Raw genomic sequence first — 17,762 nt, forward strand, 5'->3', positions numbered from 1 at the left:
TGCAATGCTGTGCACTAGACCGGATGTTAGCCTGGCCATAAGTATGGCAGGTAGGTTCCAGAGTAATCCAGGAGTGGATCATTGGACAGCGGTCAAGAATATCCTGAAGTACCTGAAAAGGACTAAGGAGATGTTTCTCGTGTATGGAGGTGACGAAGAGCTCGCTGTAACAGGTTACGTCGATGCAAGCTTTGACACAGATCCGGACGACTCTAAGTCGCAAACCGGATACGTATTTATTCTTAATGGGGGTGTGGTAAGCTGGTGCAGTTCCAAGCAAAGCATCGTAGCAGATTCTACATGTGAAGCGGAGTACATGGCTGCCTCGGAGGCGGCTAAGGAGGGTGTCTGGATGAAGCAATTCATGACGGATCTTGGAGTGGTGCCAAGCGCACTGAATCCAATAGCCTTGTTCTGTGACAACACGGGTGCCATTGCCTTAGCAAAGGAACCGCGGTTTCACAAGAAGACCAGACACATCAAACGACGCTTCAACCTCATCCGCGACTACGTCGAGGGAGAGGACGTAAATATATGCAAAGTGCACACAGATCTGAATGTAGCAGACCCGCTGACTAAACCTCTTCCACGGCCAAAACATGATCAACACCAGAACTATATGGGTGTTAGATTTATTACAATGTAATTCACATGATGATGTGAGGGCTGGATTATTGACTCTAGTGCAAGTGGGAGACTGTTGGAATTATGCCCTAGAGGCAATAATAAATATAGTTATTATTATAATTCCTGTATCAAGATAATCGTTTATTATCCATGCTATAATTGTATTGAATGAAGACTCATTTACATGTGTGGATACATAGACAAAACACCGTCCCTAGCAAGCCTCTAGTTGGCTAGCCAGTAGATGAAAGATAGTCAGTGTCTTCTGATTATGAACAAGGTGTTGTTGCTTGATTACTGGATCACGTCATTAGGAGAATCACGTGATGGACTAGACCCAAACTAATAGACGTAGCATGTTGATCGTGTCATTTTATTGCTACTGTTTTCTGCGTGTCAAGTATTTATTCCTATGACCATGAGATCATATAACTCACTCACACCGGAGGAATACTTTCCGTGTATCAAACGTCGCAACGTAACTGGGTGACTATAAAGATGCTCTACAGGTATCTCCGATGGTGTTAGTTGAGTTAGTATGGATCAAGACTGGGATTTGTCACTCCGTGTGACGGAGAGGTATCTCGGGGCCCACTCGGTAATACAACATCACACACAAGCCTTGCAAGAAATGTGACTTAGTGTAAGTTGCGGGATCTTGTATTACGGGACGAGTAAAGAGACTTGCCGGTAAACGAGATTGAAATAGGTATGCGGATACTGACGACCGAATCTCGGGCAAGTAACATACCGAAGGACAAAGGGAATGATATACGGGATTATATGAATCCTTGGCACTGAGGTTCAAACGATAAGATCTTCGTAGAATATGTAGGATCCAATATGGGCATCCAGGTCCCGCTATTGGATATTGACTGAGGAGTCTCTCGGTTCATGTCTACATAGTTCTCGAACCCGCAGGGTCTGCACACTTAAGGTTCGACGTTGTTTTATGCGTATTTGAGTTATATGGTTGGTTACCGAATGTTGTTCAGAGTCCCGGATGAGATCACGGACGTCACGAGGGTTTTCGGAATGGTCCGGAAATGAAGATTGATATATAGGATGACCTCATTTGATTGCCGGAAGGTTTTCGGAGTTACCGGGAATGTATCGGGAATGACGAATGGGTTCCGGGAGTTCACCGGGGGGGGGGGAACCCACCCCGGGGAAGCCCATAGGCCATAAGGGTGGCGCATCAGCCCTTAGTGGGCTGGTGGGGCAGACCAAAAGGGCCCTATGCGCCACACAAAGGAAAATCAAAGAGAAAGGAAAAAAAGGGAGGTGGGAAGGAAGGGAAGGACTCCAACCCACCAAACCAAGTCCAACTCGGTTTGGGGGGGGGAGCCTTCCCCCCTTGGACTCGGCCGACCCCCTTGGGGCTCCTTGAGCCCCAAGGCAAGGTCCCCTCCCTCCCACCTATATAGACGGAGGTATTGGGGCTGATTTGAGATGACTTTTCCACGGCAGCCCGACCACATACCTCCACGGTTTTTCCTCTAGATCGCGTTTCTGCGGAGCTCGGGCGGAGCCCTGCTGAGACAAGGTCATCACCAACCTCCGGAGCGCCGTCACGCTGCCGGAGAACTCTTCTACCTCTCCGTCTCTCTTGCTGGATCAAGAAGGCCGAGATCATCGTCGAGCTGTACGTGTGCTGAACGCGGAGGTGCCGTCCGTTCGGCACTAGATCGTGGGACTGATCGCGGGATTGTTCGCGGGGCGGATCGAGGGACGTGAGGACGTTCCACTACATCAACCGCGTTCACTAACGCTTCTGCTGTACGATCTACAAGGGTACGTAGATCACTCATCCCCTCTCGTAGATGGACATCACCATGATAGGTCTTCGTGCGCGTAGGAAAATTTTTGTTTCCCATGCGACGTTCCCCAACAGTCTTGAATTGGGAGAAGTGCCACTTTGTGGTTAATGAAGGCATCGTCTTAGGACATAAAATTTCTGAAAGAGGTATTGAAGTCGATAAGGCTAAGGTTGATGCAATCTAGAAAATGCCATACCCCACAGATATCAAAGGTATAAGAAGTTTCCTTGGTCATGCTGGTTTCTATAGAAGATTCATTAAAGACTTCTCTAAGATTTCTAGGCCTCTTACCAATCTCTTGCAAAAGGATATTCCATTTGTCTTTGACGATGATTGTGAGGAAGCCTTCGAAATACTTAAGAGGGCTTTGATAACTGCACCTATTGTTCAACCACCTGATTGGAACTTGCCTTTTGAGATCATGTGTGACACTAGTGATTATGTTGTTGGTGCTGTTCTAGGACAAAGAGTCGATAAGAAGTTGAATGTTATTCACTATGCTAGTAAAACTCTAGACAGTGCCCAGAGAAACTATGCTACTACGGAGAAGGAGTTTTTAGCAGTCGTGTTTGCATGTGAAAAGTTTAGGTCTCACGTAGTTAACTCCAAAGTCACTATTCACACTGATCATGCTGCTATTATGTACTTCATGGAGAAGAAGGACGCTAAACCAAGACTTATCAGATGTGTTCTCTTGCTACGAGAATTTGATTTGCACGTTGTCGACACAAAGGGTGCTGATAACCCAGTAGCAGATAACTTGTCTAGGTTGGATAATGTTCTTGATGACCCACAACCTATTGATGATAGCATTCCCAATGAGCAATTTAATGTCATCAATGCTTCACGTAGTGCACCGTGGTATGCTGATTATGCAAACTATATCATTGCCAAATACATACCACCTAGTTTCACGTACCAGCAAAAGAAGAAATTCTTCTTTGACTTGAGACACTACTTCTGGGATGATCCTCGCCTTTATAAGGAAGGAGTAGATGGTGTTATTAGACGTTGTGTACCTCAACATGAACAGGGACAAATCCTACAGAAGTGTCACTCCGAGGCCTACGGAGGACACCATGCGGGAGATAGAACTGCAGACAAGGTATTGCAATTAGGTTTCTATTGGCCCACTCTCTTCAAGGATGCCCGTAAGTTTGTGTTGTCTTGTGACGAATGTCAAAGAATAGGTAATATTAGCAAACGTCAGGAAATATCTATGAACTATTCACTTGTCATTGAACCATTTGATGTTCGGGGCTTTGATTTTATGGGACCTTTTCCAAAATCCAATGGGTATACTCACATCTTAGTTCCTGTTGATTACGTCACTAAGTGGGTAGAAGCTATCCCCACTAGTAGTGCTGATCACAACACCTCTATCAAGATGCTGAAAGAAGTTATTTTCCCTAGATTTGAAGTCCCTAGATATCTAATGACCGACGATGGTTAACAATTCATTCATGGTGCTTTCCGCAAGACGCTTGCTAAGTACGATGTCAACCATAGAATTGCGTCTCCCTATCACCCTCAGTCCAGTGGTCAAGTAGAGCTTAGTAATAGAGAGATTAAACTGATTCTGCAAAAGACTATCAACACGTCTAGAAAGAATTGGTCTAAGAATCTCGATGATGCACTGTGGGCTTATCGAACTGCCTATAAGAATCCCATGGGCATGTCTCCGTACAAAATGGTGTACGGTAAAGCATGTCATTTACCTCTTGAGCTAGAGCATAAAGCTGATTGGGTAATCAAAGAGCTCAACTTTGATTTCAAAATTGCCGGTGAGAAGAGGTTATTTGATATTAGCTCGCTTGATGAGTGGAGAACTCAAGCATATGAGAATGCCAAGCTTTTCAAAGAGAAGGTTATGAGGTGGCATGATAAGAGGATACGAAAGCGTGAGTTCAATGTAGGTGATTATGTCTTGCTATATAACTCTCGTTTAAGATTCTTTGCACGCAAGCTTCACTCTAAATGGGAAGGTCCCTATGTTGTTGAGGAAGTATATCGTTCCGGTGCTATCAAGATCAACAACACGGAAGGTAATTGTCCGAGAGTGGTAAATGGGCAGAGAATCAAGCATTATATCTCAGGTACTCCCATAAATGTTGAAAGCAATATCATCAATACCATAACTCCGGAAGAATACCTAAGGGATATTTATCAGCCTGTTTCAGACTCTGAAAACGAAGAGGTATATGATTCGGTAAGAAAACAGAGTCCAAAAGTTTTCCAATAGGAAATTTTCTCCATTTTGGAATATTTGAAAAAAATACAAAAATTGGAAGTAGTACGGAAAGTGCGCGAGGAGGCGACAAGCCTGCACGGCGCGGGCCCACCCCCTGGCCGCGCCGTGAGGGCTTGTGGCCACCTTGTGCGCCTCCCGGACTCCGTTTTCGTGCAGGGTACTCCTTCTGGTCTAGAAAAAATCATTATATATACTTCCGTTTGGTCTGACCCCTGCATCACGCAGATTTCCTCTGTTTTTCATTTCGAGCCTGTTTCTGTTGCAGATCTAGATCGCCATGACTTCCCCAAAAGCTCTTAAGGACAAGATCTTCGAGAAGGTCATCAATCCCTACCTCATGGAAGTGCTGCAACACCCTCAATCTATCGAGATGCGTGAGGGGATGTTGCACATCTGTGATGTTGAGGGGCCTAAGAAGACCGAAAGCGTGGAGACGAGGCTCGAAGCAATGGAGCAACAAGTCTTCAAGTGCCAAGGGATGGTGGAGCGTGGACTCAATGCCAACCACATGATCGTCACGGAGTTCACCAACAAGCACATGATTGATGCCAATGACATTGGGAAGCATCTCTCCAGGCTCTATGACAGGGTTGATCAACTCTAGGGCCAGATCTATGACATGCAGAATCAAAACTGTGAGTATGAGTATAGATTTAAATCAATAAGGTTGGCTGCAGATTTGAGGATTCCGGAGACTCGTTCATCTTTCCATGATGGAGCACCTATGCCTTGGAAGACGGAGGATCAAACTCATATTACAACAACTCCACCATCACCACCAAAGGAAGACAACTGAGCATTGGTATGGGCAATCCCCTTGGCTTGTGCCAAGCTTGGGGGAGTTGCCCCGGTATCGTATCACCATCACATCTTTTGCCTTTACCTTTGTTTTAGTTTTCCTTTTCAGTTTTCTCTTTCTCTAGTAGTTTAAAAGTCTTAGTGTTTTAGTCTTGAGTTTTGCTTTGTGTCACCCCCGATGTATTCTTGCTCGCGAGCCTTATAATAAAGAGTGTCTTAGTTGAAGGGCTTTGCCTCTTGCCATGATCAAAAGAGTGAGAATAGAACAAAAGCATGAAAGATCATGTAATGATCTTATGGGAAGTGATGGCTTCACGTATAAAAAGAATGAGGATTGAAACTTGTTGAGGGTAGACAAACGTAGACCTTGGTCATTGTTGCAATTAATAGGAAGTGATAAAGAAGGAGAGGTTCACATATAAATATATCATCTCTGACACCATCTATGATTGTGAACACTCACCAAACTATTGCATGCGTAGAAGTAGATGTTGGACAAGGAAGACAACATAATGAATTGTGTTTGCTTGGCTCTGAACAATGTTATATGATTAGAGATCCCTTAGCATGTGACAATTTCTTCCACCTCACATTAGCCAAAACTCCCGCACTAAGTAGAGATACTACTTGTGCATCCATAAACCATCAACCCAGTTTTGCCATGTGAGTCCACCATACCTACCTATGGATTGAATAAGATCCCTCAAGTAAGTTGTCATCGGTGCAAGCAATAAAAATTGCTCTCTAATATGTATGATCTATTAGTGTGTGGAAAGTAAGCTTTATACGAACCTGTGATGAGGAAGACATAAAAGCGACAGAGTGCATAATAAAGTTCTTTATCACAGGGGGCAATATAAAGTGACGTTCATCCGCACTAAGAGGACACGCATCCAAACCTAAAAAGCGCATGACAACCTCTGCTTCCCTCTGCGAAGGGCCTATCTTGTACCTTTACATTTTGCCCTTGAAAGAGTCATGGTGATCTTCACCAATTCCTTATTTCGCCTTTATCTTGGCTAACGTCATATGCTTGGGAAAGATCTATATTCATATGTCAACTTGGAGGTAGGCATTCATGAATTATTATTGTTGACATTACCCTTGAGGTAAGCAGTTGGGAGGCAGAACTATAAGCCCCTAACTTTCTCTGTGTCCAGCTGAAACTTTGATCTCATGAGTACCACGTGAGTTGTAGCAATTGTAGAGAACGAAAGAATGATTGAGTGTGTGGATTTGCTTTACAAGCTCTTATTGACTCTTTCTGATGTTGTGATAAATTGCAATTTATTCAATGACTAAAGGCTATCGGTTGTTACTTCTCGGTAAGGTTCTTGATCCATGCTTTACTTTGTGAAGGAATTATCACTTTAGCATGAGAGTTAATATGTTTGTATTGATGTCCTGTTCATGATCATGATGCATGCATGTTCATATCTTGTTTTGTCGACACCTCTCTCCCTAAACATGTCGACATATTTATTGAGCTAGGCTTTCTCTTGAGGACAAGCGAGGTCTAAGCTTGGGGAGTTGATACGTCCATTTTGCATCATGTTTTCATGTTGATATTTATCGCTTCTTTGGCTGTTATTTCAATTCACGGTACTATTCTTATGGCTTTTCTCTCTTATTTTGCAAGGTTTACATGAAGAGGGAGAATACCGGCAACTAGAATTCTGGCCTGAAAGTGGAGCAAAGTTGAGATACCTATTCTTCGCAACTCAAAACGCCATGAAAATCAACGGAGATTTTTTTCCCAATTTATCAAAAATACTGGGCCGAAGAAGTGCCAGAGGGGCACCAAGGGGTGCCCACAAGCCTGCACGGCGCGGCCACCCCCCCCCCCAGGCCGCGCCATGGGGGCTTGTGGGCAGCCCACTGGCCCACCGGCCCCCCTCTTTTGCTATATGGAGGGTTTCGTCCAGGAAAAAAAAAAGGGAGCTTTTTCGTGGTTTCTCCGCCGCCACGAGGCGGAACTTGAGCAGAACCAATCTAGACCTCCGGCAGGACGATCCTACAGGGGAAACTTCCCTCCCGGAGGGGGAAATCATCGCCATCGTCATGACCAACACTCCTCTCATTGGAGGGGACTCATCTCCATCAACATCTTTATCAGCACCATCTCATCTCCAAACCCTAGTTCATCTCTTGTAACCAATCTCCGTCTCGCGACTCCGATTGGTACTTGTAAGGTTGCTAGTAGTGTTGATTACTCTTTGTAGTTGATGCTAGTTGGATTGTTTGGTGGAAGAGATTATGTTCAGATCCTTGATGCTTCTCATTACCTCTCTGATTATGATTATGATTATGCTTTGTGTGTAGTTACTTTTGTTCCTGAGGACATGGGATAAGTCATGCTAATGGTAGTCATGTGAATTTGGTATTCGTTCGGTAATTTGATATGTTGTATGTTGTTTTTCCTCTAATGGTGTTATGTGAACGTCGACTATATAATACTTCACCATTATTTGGGCCTAGAGGAAGGCATTGGGAAGTAGTAAGTAGATGATGGGTTGCTAGAGTGACAGAAGCTTAAACCCTAGTTTATGCGTTGCTTCGTAAGGGGCTGATTTGGATCCACTAGTTTAATGCTATGGTTAGACTTTGTCTTAATTCTTCTTTCGTAGTTGCAGATGCTTGCGAGAGGGGTTAATAATAAGTGGGATGCTTGTCCAAGTAAGGGCAGTACCCAAGCGCCGGTCCACCCACATATCAAACTATCAAAGTAACGAACGCGAATCATATAAACATGATGAAACTAGCATGACAGAAATTCCCGTGTGTCTTCGGGAGCGTTTTTCCTCCTTTAAGACTTTGTTCAGGCTTGTCCCTTGCTACAAAATGGATTGGGCCACTTTTCTGCACCTTTGCTACTATTTTTACTTGCTTCTTGCTACGAATCATCTCACCACACAATCACTTGTTACCGACAATTTTAGTGCGTGCAGATTTTACCTTGCTGAAAACCACTTATCAGATCCTTCTGCTCGTTGGGTTCGACACTCTTACTTATCCAAAGGACTACGATTGATCCCCTATACTTGTGGGTCATCACGGCCCATAGGCTTGTGGGCCCCCTGGACGGCCTTTGCCCTAGGTCTTGCGCCTATATAACCCAAACAATTCCACAATAAATCAAGAGATCATCGAAAGTACTTTTCCGCCGCCGCAAGCTTCTGTCTCCGCAAGATCCCATCTGGGGCACATTCTGGTTCCCTGCCGGAGGGGGGATTCGGATACGGAACACTTCTTCATCAACACCATGACCTCTTCGATGATGCGTGAGTAGTTCACCATAGACCTTCGGGTCCATAGCTAGTAACTAGATGGCTTCTTCTCTCTCTTGGATCTTCAATACAAAGTTCTCCATGATCTTCATGGAGATCTATCCGATGTAATCTTCTTTTGCGGTGTGTTTGTCGAGATCTGATGAATTGTGGATTTATGATCAGATTATCTATGAATCTTATTTGAGTTTCTTCAGATCTCTCTTATGCATGATTTCATATCCTTGTAATTCTTTTCGAGTTGTGGGTTTTGTTTGGCCAACTAGATCTATGATTCTTGCAATGGGAGAAGTGCTTGGTTTTGGGTTCATACCGTGCGGTGACCTCACCCAGTGACACAAGGGGTAGCGAGGCACGCATCGTATTGTTGCCATCAAGGGTAAAAAGATGGGTTTTCATCATTGGTTTGAGATTATCCCTCTACATCATGTCATCTTGCTTAAGGCGTTACTCTGTTCATCATGAACTCAATACACTCGATGCATGCTGGATAGCGGTCAATGTGTGGAGTAATAGTAGTAGATGCAGAAAGTATCGGTCTACTTGTCTCGGACGTGATGCATATATGTATGATCATTACCTTAGATATCGTCATGACTTTGCGCGGTTTTATCAATTGCTTGATGATACGTCCATTTTGCATCATGCTTTCATGTTTATATTTATCGCTTTATGTACTGTTACTATACTTTGTGGAACCTTACTTATGCCTTTTCTCTCTTATTTTGCAAGGTTTATTTGAAGAGGGAGAATACCGGCACCTGGAATTCTGGACTGGAAAAGGAGCAAGTCTGAGTGCTCTATTGTGCGAAACTCTAAATGTCCTGAAAATCAATGTGGATTTTTTTGGATTTTATAAAAAATACTTGGCGACAGAAGTGTCAGAGGGGAGCAACCAGGGGCCCACAAGCCTGGTTGCCGCGGCCTACCCCCCTGGCCGCGGCAACAGGACTTGTGGGCACCGTGGCGGCCCACTGGCCCCCCTATTTTCCTATATGAAGGGTTTCGTTCTAGAAAAAATCATTCGGGAGCTTTTTCGTGGTTTTGCCGCCGCCACGAGGCGGAACTTGAGCAGATCCAATCTGGAGCTCCGGCAGGACGATCCTGCCGGGGAAACTTCCCTCCCGGAGGGGCAAATTGTCGTCTTCGTCATCACCAACACTCCTCTCGTCGGAGGGGAGGCATCTTCATCAACATCTTCATCAGCACATTTCCTCTCCAATCCCTAGTTCATCTCTTGTAACCAATCTCCGTCTCGCAACTCCGATTGGTACTTGTAAGGTTGCTAGCAGTGTTGATTACTATTTGTAGTTGATGCTAGTTGGATTACTTGGTGGAAGAGTTTATGTTCAGATCCTTGATGCTATTCATTACACCTCTAATCATGATTATGATTATGCTTTGTGAGTAGTTACTTTTGTTCCTGAGGACATGGGATAAGTCATGCTAATAATAGTCATGTGAGTTTGGTATTCGTTCGGTATTTTGATATGTTGTATGTTGTTTTTCCTCTAGTGGTGTTATGTGAATGTCGACTACATAACGCTTCACAATTTGGGCCTAGAGGAAGGCATTGGGGAGTAGTAAGTAGATGATGGGTTGCTGGAGTGACAGAAGCTTAAACCCCAGTCTATGCGTTGCTTCGTAAGGGGCCGATTTGGATCCACTAGTTTAATGCTATGGTTAGACGTTGTCTTAATTTTTCTTTCGTAGTTGCGGATGCTTACGAGAGGGGTTAATCATAAGTGGGATTCTTGTCCAAGTAAGGGCAGTACCCAAGCGCCGGTCCACCCACATATCAAACTATCAAAGTGACGAACGCGAATCATATGAACATGATGAAACTAGCATGACAGAAATTCTCGTGTGTCCTTGGGAGCGCTTTTCCTCTTATAAGACTTTGTTAAGGCTTGTCCCTTGCTACAAAAGGGATTGGGCCACTTGCTGCACCATTGCTACTACTTGTTACTTGTTACTTTTCGCTTGCTACGTTTCACCTCACTACACTATCACTTGTTACCGCTACTTTCAGTGCTTGCAGTTATTACCTTGCTTAAAACCTTTTATCAGAGCCTTCTCCTCCTCGTTGGGTTCGACACTCTTACTTATCGAAAGGACTACGATTGATACCCTATACTTGTGGGTCATCAAGATTCTTTTCTGGCGCCGTTGCCGGGGAGGAAGCGCCTTTGGTAAGTGGAATTTGGTAAGGAAACATTTATATACCGTGCTGAAATTCATTGTCACTTGTCACTATGGAAACTGTTCCTTTGAGGAGTTTGTTCGGGGTATCTTCACCATGAACGGAAGCACGAGGAGTTGCTCCTCAACCTGAGGTACCCTACTGAAAATATCTTTTATGAAATCCCTTCGGGTATGCTTGAGAAACTGCTGGCTAATCCTTTTACAGGAGATGGATCTTCACATCCAGACTTGCATGTAATCTATGTAGATGAAGTTTGTGGTTTATTTAAGCTTGCAGGTTTGCCCGAGGATGAGGTAAAGAAGAAAGTCAATCCTTTATCTTTGAAGGATAAGGCGTTGACATTGGATAGGCTATGTGATGATACTAGATCATGCGACTACAATCGGTTGAAATTGGAATTTCATCAAAAGTTCTATCCTATGCATTTAGTACATCGTGATCAGAATTATATTTATAACTTTTGGCCTCGTGACAGGGAAAGCATAGCTCAAGCTTGGGGGAGGCTTAAATCAATGTTGTATTCATGCCCCAATCATGAGCTCTCGAGAGAAATTATCACTCAAAAGTTTTATGCTCGGCTTTCCCATGAAGATCGTATCATGCTTGACACTTCTTGTACCGGTTTTGTATGAAAAAGGATATTGACCACAAGTGGAATTTATTGAAAAGAGTCAAACGTAACTCTGAAGATTGGGAGCTGGAAGAAGGTAAGGAGTCAGGTATGAATTTCCAGTTTGATTGCGTTAAATCTTTTGTTGAAACAAACACTTCTAGAGATTGCGCTAAGTATGGACTTGACTCTGAGATAGTAGCTTCTCTATGTGAATCTTTTGCTGCTCATGTTAATCTTCCCAAAGAGAAGTGGTTTAAATATCATCCTCCAGTAGAAAGCAACATAGCCAAAACCAATCTAGTTGAGGAGAAAGTCATTGCTTTTAGTGATCATGTTGTTCCTTGTGCCTACGCTGAGAAACCACCTTACCCTGCTAGGATAAAGGATTATTCTAAAGCTCCAACTGTGATACGTAGGGGTTACATTAGACCACTTGCACCCCCTGAGGAAATTAGAGTTGAACCTAGTGTTGCTATTATCAAAGATGTCTTAGCCGAAGACATAGACGGGCATGTTATCAAATTCTGTGAGGACTCCGCTAGAATTGCTAAACCTCACGCGAAAGACAAATATGGACCTGTAGTTGGCCTGCCCGTTGTTTCTGTCAAGATAGGAGATCATTGTTTTCATGGTTTATGGGATATGGGAGCTAGTGTTAGTGCAATACCCCGTTCCCTATATGATGAAATCAAAGATGAGATTGCACCTGCTGAGTTAGACACCATTGATGTCACTATTACGCTAACTAATAGAGACACTATCTGCCCTCTGGGAATTGTGAGAGACGTAGAAGTCCTGTGTGGTAAGACGAAGTATCCTACTGATTTCCTCGTCCTTGGTACTGCACATGATAGCTTTTGTCCCATCATATTTGGTAGACCCTTTCTCAACACTGTCAATGCTCACACTGATTGCATTAAACAGACTGTCACTGTTAGTTTCGAGGGTGTGTCTCATGAATTTAACTTCTCCAAGTTTGGAAGACAACCCCATGAAAAAGAGTCGTCTGGTAGGGATGAAATCATTGCTCTTGCCTCTATTGTCGTACCTCCTACGAATCCTTTAGAGCAATATCTGCTTGAGCATGAAAATGATATGCATATGGAGGAAAGAGATGAGATAGATAAAATTGTCTTAGAACAATATCCTATTCTCAAGAATAATCTGCCTGTTGAACTGCTTGGGGATCCTCCCCCACCAAAGGGTGATCCTGTGTTCGAGCTAAAACAGTTACCAGATACTCTTAAGTATGCTTATCTTGATGAGAAGGAGATATATCCTGTTATTATTAGTGCTCACCTCTCAAATCACGAAGAGAAGAAGTTATTAAAAACTTTGAGGAAGCACCGTGAGGCTATTGGATATACTCTTGATGATCTTAAGGGTATTAGTCCCACTCTATGTCAGCACAAGATTAAAACCGATCCTGATTCTAAGCCAATTGCTGATCATCAAAGGAGATTAAATCCTAGGATGAAAGAGGTCGTGAGAAAATAAATATTAAAGCTTCTGGAAGCAGGAATCATTTATCCTGTTGCTCATAGTGATTGGGTAAGTCCAGTACATTGCGTACCTAAGAAGGGAGGTATCACCGTCGTTCCTAATGATAAGAATGAAATAATCCCGTAGAGGATTACTACTGGCTATAGGATGGTGATAGGCTTCCGGAAACTGAACAAGGCAACTAGGCAAGAGCATTATCCTTTGTCGTTTATTGACCAGATGCTAGAAAGGCTATCTAAACACGCACACTTCTGTTTTCTAGGCGGTTATTCAGGTTTCTTGCAAATACCCGTTGCACAATCTGATCAAGACAAAACCACCTTCACATGCCCCTTCGGTACCTTTGCTTATAGACACATACCTTTTGGCTTGTGCAATGCACCAGCCACCTTTCGAAGATGTATGATGGCTATATTCTCTGACTTTTGTGAAAAGATTGTTGAGGTTTTCATGGATGATTTCTCCGTCTATGGTTCTTCCTTTGACGATTGCCTCAGCAACCTTGATCGAGTCTTACAGAGATGCAAGGATACCAACCTCGTCTTGAACTGGGAGAAGTGCCACTTCATGGTTAATGAAGGCATCGTCTTAGGACACAAAATATCTCAGAGAGGCATTGAAGTTGATAAGGCTAAGGTTGATTCAATTGAGAAAATGCCTTGCCCACAGATATCATAGGTATACGAAGTTTCCTAGGTCATGCTGGTTACTATAGAAGGTTCATTAAAGACTTTTCTAAGATTTCTAGGCCTCTTACCAACCTCTTGCAGAAGGATGTTCCTTTTGTTTTTGATGAGGATTGTGAGGAAGCTTTCGAAATACTTAAGAAGGCCTTGATAACCGCACCTATTGTTCAACCACCAGACTGGAACTTGCCCTTTGAAATCATGTGCGATGCTAGTGATTATGCTGTTGGTGTTGTTCTAGGACAAAGAGTTGACAACAAGCTGAATGTCATTCATTACGCTAGTAAAACTCTAGACAGTGCCCAAAGAAACTATGCCACTACATAGAAGGAGTTTTTAGCAGTCGTAATTGCATGTGAAAAGTTCAGATCTTATATAGTTGACTCCAAAGTCACTATTCACTCTGATCATGCTGCTATTAAGTACCTCATGGAGAAGAAGGACGCTAAGCCTAGGCTAATCAGATGGGTTCTTCTGCTACAGGAATTTGATTTGCATGTTGTTGACCGAAAGGGTGCTAATAACCCTGTAGCAGATAACTTGACTAGGCTAGAGAATGTCCTTGATGACCCACGACCTATTGATGACAGCTTTCCTGATGAGAAATTGAATGTCATCCGCACTTCACATAGTGCACCATGGTATGCTGATTACGCAAACTATGCCGTAGCCAAATACATACCACCCAGTTTCACCTACCAGCAAAAGAAGAAATTCTTCTTTGATTTGAGACACTACTTTTGGGATGATCCTCACCTCTATAAGGAAGGAGTAGATGGTGTTATTAGACGTTGTGTGCCTGAACATGAACAGGAACATATCCTGCAAAACTGTCATTCCGAGGCTTACGGAGGACACCATGCTGGAGACAGAACTGCTCATAAGGTATTGCAATCAGGTTTCTATTGGCCCACGCTCTTCAAGGATGCCCATAAGTTTGTCCTGTCTTGTGACGAATGCCAAAGAATAGGGAACATCAGTAAGCATTAGGAAATTCCTATGAACTATTCACTGGTCATTGAACCATTGGATGTCTGGGGCTTTGATTATATGGGACCTTTCCCGAGTTCCAATGGGTACACTCACATCTTAGTTGTTGTGGATTATGTCACTAAGTGGGTAGAGGCTATCCCCACTAAGAATGCTGATCACCACACCTCTATTAAGATGCTTAAAGAAATCATTTTCCCAAGATTTGGAGTCCCTAGATATCTGACGACTGATGGCGGTTCACACTTCATTCATGGTGTTTTCTGCAAGACGCTCGCTAAGTATGATGTCAACCATAGAGTTGCATCTCCTTATCATCCTCAGTCTAGTGGTCAAGTGGAGTTGAGTAATAGGGAGATCAAATTGATCTTACAAAATACCGTCAATAGATCTTGAAAGAATTGGTCTAGCAAACTTGACGAAGCACTATGGGCTAATAGGACTGCTTATAAGAATCCCATGGGCATGTCAGCGTATAAAATGGTTTACGGTAAGGCTTGTCATTTACCTCTTGAGCTGGAACACAAAGCTTATTGGGCAATCAAAGAGCTCAACTTTGATTTCAAACTTGCCGGTGAGAAGCGGTTGTTTGATATCAGCTCATTACACGAACGGACGGCCCAGGCATATGAGAATGCCAAGTTGTTCAAGGAAAAGGTTAAGAGATGGCACGATAAAAGAATAGAAAAACGAGAGTTCAATGTAGGTGATTATGTCCTACTATACAATTCTCGTTTGAGATTCTTCGCAGGCAAGCTCCTCTCTAAATGGGAAGGTCCCTACGTTGGCGAGGAAGTATATTGTTCCGGTGCCATCAAAATCAATAACACGGAAGGCAATTTTAATAAAGTGGTAAACGGGCAAAGAATCAAGCATTATATCTCTGGTACTCCCATAAATGTTGAGACCAATATCACAAATATCATAACTCCACAGGAGTACATATGGGATGTTTATCAGCGTGTTTCAGACCCTGAAAACCAAGAGGTATCTGTTTCGGTAAGTAATTGGACTCCGAAACTTTTCCAATAGGAAATTTTCTCCGTTTTGGAATTTATGGAAAATTAGAAAAATAAAAAGCAGTCCGGAGAGCGCATGAGGCAGCCACAAGCTTGGTTGCCGCGGCCTCCCCCCTGGCCGCGGCAACAGGGCTTGTGGGCAGCTCATGTGCCTCCCGGACTCCATTTTCATGGGGAGCACTCCTTCTGGTCCAAAAAAATCATTATATATACGCCCGAGGGTTTTGATCTCCGTATCGCGCAGTTTTCCTCTGTTTTCGTTTCGGGCCTGTTGTCTGCCACAGATTTAGGTCAAGATGTCTTCTCAAGATTCAGAAGAAGAGATCTATGTGGTCGATGATCATGCTAACTCCAGGATTACTGGGGACTTGGAACCCTATGGCTGGACCACCGACGAGGAAGAGGATTATGAGCCCAAGGGGAAGGAACAAACGAGTTCCGACGAAGAGGAGGCTCCTCTACCCCAACCTGGACGCACTCACGTGGAATTCAAGAAGTCAAGCCTCCCTGACCAAAGGAAGAAGCCTAAGACCTTGTTTATCCCTTCTTGTTTCTTGCAGGAGAGTAAGTAGGAACTTTTTCATAGAGTGTTGAAGCTTGCGGAGGAAAATGACGATGTGAGGGAGTAGAACTTTTTGCTCAAGTGGAAATTGGACAAGCTCAAGACTACTTCAACAACACCACCACCATCACCACCAAAGGAAAACAACTAAGCATTGGTATGGGCAATTCCCTTGGCTTTTTCCAAGCTTGGCCGAGTTGCCCTGGTATCGTATCACCTTTATATCTTTTGCTTCTACCTTTGTTTTAGTTCTTTCCTTTTCAGTTTTTATTTCTTCTCTTTGTGGAATAAGTCTTTGGTGTTTAGTTTGAGTCTTTTACTTTTGTCTCTCCCCCGATGTATTCAAACTTGCGAGCTATATAATAAAGAGTATCTTAGTCAAGGGCTTTGTTTTGTGCCAAGATCAAAAGTATGAAAAGAACGATAGCATGAAAGATCATGAGATGATCTTATGGAAAGTGATAGCTTCACATATAACAAGTATGATGATTGAAACTTGTTGCGAGTAGACCAACATAGACCTCAGTCATTGTTGCAATTAATAAGAAGTAATGAGGAAAGAGAGGTTCACATATAAATATATCATCTTAGACACTTTCTATAATTGTGAGCACTCACCAAACTATTACATGCCTAGAAGTAGATGTTGGACAAGGAAGACAACATAATGAATTGTGTTTGCTTGGTTCCAAACAATGTTATATGATTAGAGATCCCTTAGCATGTGACGATTGCTTCCACCTCATATTAGCCAAAACTCCCGCACCAAGTAGAGATACTACTTGTGTATCCATAAACCTTGAACCCAATTTTGCCATGAGTGTCCACCATACCTACCTATGGATTGAATAAGATCCCTCAAGTAAGTTGTCATCGGTGCAAGCAATAAAAATTGCTCTCTAATATGTATGATCTATTAGTGTGTTGAAAATAAGCTTTGTATGAACCTGTGATGAGGAAGACATAAAAGCGACAGACTGCATAATAAAGTTCTTTATCACAGGAGGCAATATAAAGTGACGTTCCTCCGCACTAAGAGGACACGCATCCAAACCTCAAAACCACATGACAACCTCTGCTTCCCTCTGCGAAGGGCCTATCTTGTACCTTTACTTTTTGCCCTTGTAAGAGTCATGGTGATCTTCACCAATTCCTTATTTAGCCTTTTTCTTGGTGAACGTCATATGCTTGGGAAAGATCTATATTCATATATCAACTTGGAGTTGAGTACTTATGCTTTACTATTGTTGACTTTACCCTTGAGGTAAATGGTTGGGAGGCAAAATTATAAGCCCCTATCTTTCTATGTGTCCAACTGAAACTTTGATATCATGAGTACCACGTGAGTTGTAACAATTGTGGAAAACAAAAGAGATGATTGAGTATGTGGATTTGCCTTA

The sequence above is a fragment of the Hordeum vulgare genome, chromosome 6H (assembly GCF_904849725.1).
Source record: "Hordeum vulgare subsp. vulgare chromosome 6H, MorexV3_pseudomolecules_assembly, whole genome shotgun sequence".
Classification (NCBI taxonomy): Eukaryota; Viridiplantae; Streptophyta; class Magnoliopsida; order Poales; family Poaceae; genus Hordeum; species Hordeum vulgare.